We start from the raw sequence: 7,069 nt of genomic DNA, 5'->3' as shown, positions 1-7,069 counted from the left end.
TGGGAAAGCCCAGAGCTTTGCACAGAGCCTGAGCCAGCAAAAAGGGTTGGAGAGACACGGACCTGCTGGAGCGGGGCCAGAGGGGGCCCCGGAGCTGCTGGGAGGGCTGGAGCCCCTCTGCTGGGAGGACAGGCTGGGAGAGGTGGGGGGGTCAGCCTGGAGAAGAGAAGGCTCCGCGCAGACCTCCGAGCCCCTTCCAGTGCCTAAAGGGGCTCCAGGAGAGCTGGGGAGGGACTCTGGGTCAGGGAGGGGAGCCGTGGGACCAGGGGTAATGGTTTGACACTGGAAGAGGGGAGATTTAGGTGAGATAGTAGGAAGAAATTCTTAACTGTGGGGGTGGTGAGCCCCTGGCGCAGGTTGCCCCAAGAAGCTGTGGCTGCCCCATCCCTGGAGGTGGTCAAGGCCGGGTTGGACGGGGCTGGGAGCAACCTGGGCTGGGGGGAGGTGGCCCTGCCCAGGGCAGGGGGGTGGCACTGGATGGTCTTCAAGGTCCCTTCCAACCCAACCCATCCTGTGACTCTACGGTTCTATGAAAACCGAGCGCCGACTGGGCAGACGGCAAGAAAACCGCGCAGCCAGGAGCTGCCCGAGGGTTTTCTCTCCCCGTTCCCCCATTTCTCCTTCCTCGCTGGGCTTTGCAGCACCCTTTGCGCGGCCCTCGGAGGCGGCTTCGCCGTCATTACCGCCCCGCGCCAGCCCGCGCGCGCAGCGGCACGCCGTGTGCCGCCTCCCGCCAGCTTCGGCTTTTTAAAGCCACTCGCCTGAGTCACCGGCCTAAAAATACGCGCGGTGGAGCCTGGCACTTTCGGGGTCTGTACCGAGGGGTTCGCTGGCAGCGGTGCAACGCGTGGAACGGCCCAGACTTTGTTTGCCAGGTTTCTCCCAGGGAACAGGCGAAGAGGCGGGAGCGTTGCTACGGCGGCGGTGGGATGCTTAAAACGGACTTGAGCAAAGCAGCGGCGGCGGAGCCGGGTACCCGTGGCCCCGGCACGGGCCGGCAGCCACGCTCACGTGAGCTCACACGCATTTTTCACGCCGGGAGGACCTTGCAGCAGCCCACGTCCTCTGCAGAACGCCCCGCACCTCCGCGGGTGATGCTCCCTTTAGCCAGGTCGCCTTCCCGCGTGGGCTGGCGCCGGCCGGCCGAAGCCATGTCACGGATGCTACGCGGCTGCGCGACGCCGAAGCGCAGCGGTGCTGTGGCTGCCCGGCACCCGACTGCGCTGGATGAGCGTTTCCAGCCCGACCAGGCTCAAAGAACAACGGGGTGAAGGAAAAGCGGCGAGTCCCCATCCCAGGGATGGGCGCAGGCGCAGAGGTGCTCCGCTTTAGGCTTTGCTACAGCACTCACCGCTCTGCAGAAGAGGTCGGTACCCAAAGAGCTTCTCCTCCCAGAAACAGCTGAAATGAAGGTCTCCTCCGCTAAATAGCTAAAAAAGCAGCACCTGCGTCCTCTGGGTTTCAGAGGGACCCTCCCGGGGGGGTGGCAGGGTGGGGGACGGGGGCCCCAGCCAGCCCCTGGGGAGGGGGAGCTCAGCTCTCGGTTGAGGGGGGCAATAGCTGAGCACACGTGCCCGAAACATTTCACTTTGCCTCTTCTTTTTCCCCACTTTCTCTTCATTTTCTGTTTCCTTCCTCCAGTGCCGTTCCCACATGTCCCCTCACGCTCTCAGCGCAGCGATGGGGCTGAGCCCACCGGGCCAGGACTGGGACTGGATGTCCCTTCTGTGGCCCTACATCGGGGAGTGATGCTGCTGGGGAGCAGGATGCAGAGAGTATCCCACAGCGAGCATCCCGCAGGTGACATCCCACAGAGAGTATCCCACAGCGAGCATCCCGCAGGTGACATCCCACAGACAACATCCCACAGCGAGCATCCCGCAGGTGACATCCCACAGAGAGTATCCCGCAGGTGACATCCTACAGACAGCATCCCTCAGGTGACATCCCGCATGGAGCATCCCTCAGACAGCATCCCACTGCCCCTGAGCACCGTCCCCGGCCCGTCGCGGTTAGAGATGCACAGGGCTGGAGGCAGCCAGGATGGACACGGGCACATCCCGCGTTTCGATGTCCCCTCCAGCCCGGCACGGACACGAGGGACGGCTCCGACCCCTCCAGCCGAGCCCCCCCCGCGCTCTCCCAGCCCTTGCACGCCCCGGGCTCATGCTCTGCCCTTGCACATCCCCACCTTTCTTGGCCAAGATGCCCACCTAAAATAAAGCTGGGGAGCGCAGCGAAGGCGCTGCCTGCACCCTGCCTGCGCCCTGCCTGCACCACGGCTGCGCAGCACCCGGGGGGCACATCCCAGCTGCCCCCCGGCCGGGCACCCGTTTGGCCGGAGGATGGAGAAGGGGCTGCGGCCACTGCTTGAGCCCCCCGTACCTCCACCCCCTGTCCCCTCCGGCGTAGGGACACGTCCCGCGGGAGCCTGGCTCTGTCCCCAGCGGGGACAGCCGTGCCAGACACATGACGCAGCCCCAGCCGGGCACATGGGGACGGAGGAGCCCAGGAAAGGAAACCGAGAGCGTGCACCGCTGCCACCGCCACCAACGTCCCCTTGCTGCAGCATCTGCGTGTTGTCCCCCCCCAAAGGCAGACCCCGCTGCCTTCTCCTGCGGGTGACACCCCGAAAGGTCCCCGCGGTGGCTCAGAGCCACCTCCCATCCCACGCCCCGGCGCGGCTCCAGACCAGGAAGTTTTTCCAGTCGCTCTCAAGCTTTCGGAAAAGTTCGGTGCCTCGGGTGCCGCTTCCTCCAGCCCTACCCCAAAACCCCAAACACACCTGGGCTGACACGGCCCCGGCCACATCCTGCCCCAGGGACACGCCGAAACCCCACCGAGCCCCTTCCCCCAACTCAGCGTGATGAGTTTGCCCGTGCTCAGCCTTCCGCCCACCTCCTTCGGGGTGAGGGTCTGGGTCCCACCGTCGCACCTCGGGGGCACCTAGAAAAAGGGGTGTAGGAGGAAAGCGGCACTTACGGAGCGGCGGCCGTCCCCTCCGTCCCCACGCCGAGCACCCCGCTGCCGGTGCTTCCTGCTGCGGCTGACAAGTGTGCGCAGAGGCATTTGCATAGCAGCCAGGCGCGGAGGCAGGGCCCACGCGCAGGCACGCTCGCACACGTGCTGCGAGCGGCTGCTCCGGCACATAATAGAGATGGGGAAACTGAGGCACGGCTCACCCAGCCCGGGAGAGCAGTTCGGGGGGGCTCAGCGCGGGGCGGTGGATGCAGGCAGAGCAGGCAGAGTAGGCAGCTCGCGCCCCCCTCCTTGCAAACCCCAAAACCCAGGTCATGCTGAGCGATGCTGCAACCCCAAAGCGCCTGTGCCGGTGGGGAATCCGACCCGAGGACCCCACAGGAAGCCGGGGATGGGGACAACGGTGACTCATGACTTACCCCGGCTACCTGAGAGGGTCTCCGGCTGCCTGAGAGGGTCTCCGGCTGCCAGATTGGCCCGTGGGCTCCGTCACCCCTCACACCGGGACCCAGCGCATCCCTCCCCGCACCATCCTGCCCCTTCCCTCGGTGGATCCCAGCTCCATCCGAGGAAAACGCGGCCCTGGGAGGACCGCAGGGACCCCAGCCCGGCCTGAGTCACCCCGGGGAGCTGCGTTCCTCGATGGCAGGGGACGGCGCAGGCAGGGTCCCAGCAGGCAGGGCTGCCTGCTCTGCCCCCGGCCCTTCCCCTATCTATGCAGGTATTTACATGACTCATTACTTTATCGCTGCTGTTCCCAGGGGGAACAGACAGACTCTCCCCCTGTTTCAGGCCGGGGCACCGACCGCATCCCACGCCAGCCCTGCTTCAGCACCGAAACCAGTGAGTTTCCACCATATAACTGGGAGAGGGGATGGGTGGTCCCCAAGCCATCACCCGCAGCGTCCCCACCGCCCTGCTGCGCTCCCTGCCTTATCTCTCGTTCCCCGCATCCACCCCAAACCTGCCTTGCCCAGCTCCCATCCATCACTTCAGCCCTGGCCCCAGCAGGCAGGGGGAGCGGGTTTTGGCCTCCCTGCCTCAGATCCTGGCGAGGTACGGATGGCCGGCAACGCAAAAACACGGCGTGTGGCCTCGGGGCGCTGCTGGGACATCCGTGGCGGCTGGCAGCCAAGCTCCAGCCATATCCGAGCCTCTGCCGTGGGGTGTGACACCGGCTGTCCTGCCTCCCCGTACATGCCATCCCTGTCCTGCACCCCTTCTTCCCCTGGTCCTGCCCTCCCGGGGCATCTCTTTCCCCACCAGCAAGGGTTCATCCATCCCTGCGGGGATTTCAGATGAACTGGTCCCGGCGCATCCCCGGCACACACACGATGCTGCCGGCTCGGCAGCGGGATGCGACGGCCCTTGGAAGTGGGACGTGGGGTGGGATAGTAGCGGGGAGCGTGGTCCAGCGGTGGGAGCTGGCTTGGGGGGGGGGGTACCGGAATGGTCCCACCGTCCCCATTCCCCACCCCGGGGCAGGCAGCGCTGGGACAGGCTGGGGACCGAGCGCTCCTCACGTGATGTCCCCGCAGAGGAAGCCCGCGTTTCGCAAAGCGAAGGAAATGACACAGGCTCTGGCTGGCGAGGAGGGGCCACCCGGGAGGGGGGATGGAGCAGGTACAGAGGCTCCGTCCCCTCTAAGGGACCCCAAAACACACATATCCCCCCTGCTGACACCCCCCATCCCTGGTGCAGCAGGTCCCCACGACAGCTGAAAACACCCCCAGCAGATGACAAGCATCCCCCAGACCTCCTCAGGTCCCACCGCCTTTCTGCCCACCTGACCCCCCCCTCGCTACAGCAGCAGCCCAGGACCCCTCTTCCCGTCTCCTGAAAGGGGGGTGTATCCCTCCCCCAGGCAGGCACCCCTCTTTTTCAGACTGGGAAACCATTAGTGTGGCTGGTTTTGGGTGGAGGGCTGAGCATGGACTTGCACCCCATCTCCACACTGCATCCCATCTCCCCCTGCACCCTGTCTCCCTCCACATCCCAATTCCCCCTGCCATCCCGTCTCCCACTGCATCCCATCTCCCCCCCCGCATCCCATTTCCCACTGCATCCTAATTCCCCCTGAATCCCATCTCCCCCTGCATCCCATCTCCCTGCTGCATCCCATCTCCCATTGCATCCCAATTCCCCCTGAATCCCATCTCCCACTGCATCCCATCTCCCTCCACATCCCAATTCCCCCTACATCCCATCTCCCCGCTGCATCCCATCTCCCATTGCATCCCAATTCCCCCTGAATCCTGTCTCCCCCCACATCCCATCTCCCCCCACATCCCATCTCCCCGCTGCATCCCATCTCCCCCCAACCCATCTCCCCCACATCCCATCTCCCCCCACATCCCATCTCCCCCCGACCCATCTCCCCCCGCATCCCATCTCCCCCCACATCCCATCTCCCATCCCGACGCTGCGACTGTGACCTGCACCCGAACAGCCGGTGAGACGGCCGGTACCGGCGCCGTCGCTCCCGGGGAATTAGAAATAACACCCGGAGAGCTGCCGTCAAACCCACGCGCGGCAGCTCAGCTGGAGGGGGGTGACTCAGGCACGGGGGACAGATCTCCGTGTTCCCGGCGCAGAGCAGCGCTGTTTATCTGGAGCCGGGGATGGGACGAGGCAGGACCATCTGGGGAAGAACTGCTCACCAGGAGATGGGGACGGCAGCTCTGCCGGCGGCTCCTCGGGGACGAGACGGCAGACTGCCGGCACGCCGGTCTCCGAGGCGCCGGGATGCCGGTGCACGGCTCCCCAGGAGGGTACACCAGGGCTCGGGGCTCAGGGACCCGCTTGCTTTGTCCATAGTCAATGCCGTGCCCGGTCCTGATGTCCAACTGTCCCCCCTGAGCCCCTGCTCCCTGTCACCTCCTCCCCCGGGGAGGGCGGCGCTGCCGCCACCCCCAAAGCGTTTGGTGGGTCCCGCGGCCACAGGGAGGGCACAGCATGCTCTCCCCAGGGCAGACTGCCCAGGTTTCCGACAAAAGGTTTGCTACAGTGGTCCCTTCTGGTCTCCACTTTCTGCCAGAACCACCTGAGCGTCGCCCCTTGGCCAGGCCAGAGCCATTGGCTTCTCCACGCTGCTCCAACTGGGAGCAATCCTGTGGCCAGAGGGGGGAGAAACATCAGCCCAGGCTTTGCAGGAAGCCCTAAATCCCTCATCTTTTATGCCAGGAGAGAAACAACTCACACCTGAGCCAGCAAAGCTGCATTTTTGTACTCCCCAGACACAAGAAGGACCACGGGCGGGCTCCAAGGCCTGGGTTCCAGCCCGTCCTCCGAAGGGACCACGGTCCCAGAGCCCCCCCAGACCTCCTACAATGCTGTATGGCAGGGGTGGTCCCGGGGCTCCCGCTCATTCTTACAATTAATAATGGAATTATCACTTGGTCTGTGTTTTTTCTTGTACCTACACCACCAAAAATGGGTCCTACGCTGCTCCAGCCAAGAACGATGCGACTGCAGCCTAAGAAAAAGGATCAAATGTGCCAACAGAATAATCGAATGACAGAATGGTGAGAGTTGGAAGGGACCTTTAAAAGCCATCCAGTGTCCCCCCTGCCCCGGGCAGGGCCACCTCCCCCCAGCCCAGGTTGCTCCCAGCCCCGTCCAACCCGGCCTTGAACACCTCCAGGGATGGGGCAGCCACAGCTTCTCGGGGCACCCTGCGCCGGGGGCTCAATAGCCAGGAAGAGCTCCCAAAATCAGGCCTTGGGGGGGCTCTGAAAACCCTTGAGGACAGTTGTAGGGGAGATGTTGGAGATGCTTCTCGTTGTGGGATGACGCAGGAGGACGGGGCTGGAGAGGGCCGGCAGGGCTCGACCTTCCCCGCCGCCCCCAAACCAAACCACCCACGCGCACGCAACGCCCTCAGGCTAAAAATAACCCCTGAGCAGCACTCAAAGCCCCCCCTCGGGGAGGGCAAACAGCTTCCCAGGAACAGGGTGGGCGTCTTTCCCGCTAACCTTTCCGCGGGAGAAGGAAGCGGAGCGGGTTGAGGGTTCGCAGCATCATTTTTGGCACGGCGGGAAGCGTGCCGGCGGGTCCCGGTCGCTAAGCATCCCGGTCGCCAGGCAACCCG

The sequence above is a fragment of the Vanellus vanellus genome (assembly GCF_965231255.1).
Source record: "Vanellus vanellus genome assembly, chromosome: 3".
Taxonomy (NCBI): Eukaryota; Metazoa; Chordata; class Aves; order Charadriiformes; family Charadriidae; genus Vanellus; species Vanellus vanellus.
This window is presented reverse-complemented; position numbering follows the sequence as displayed.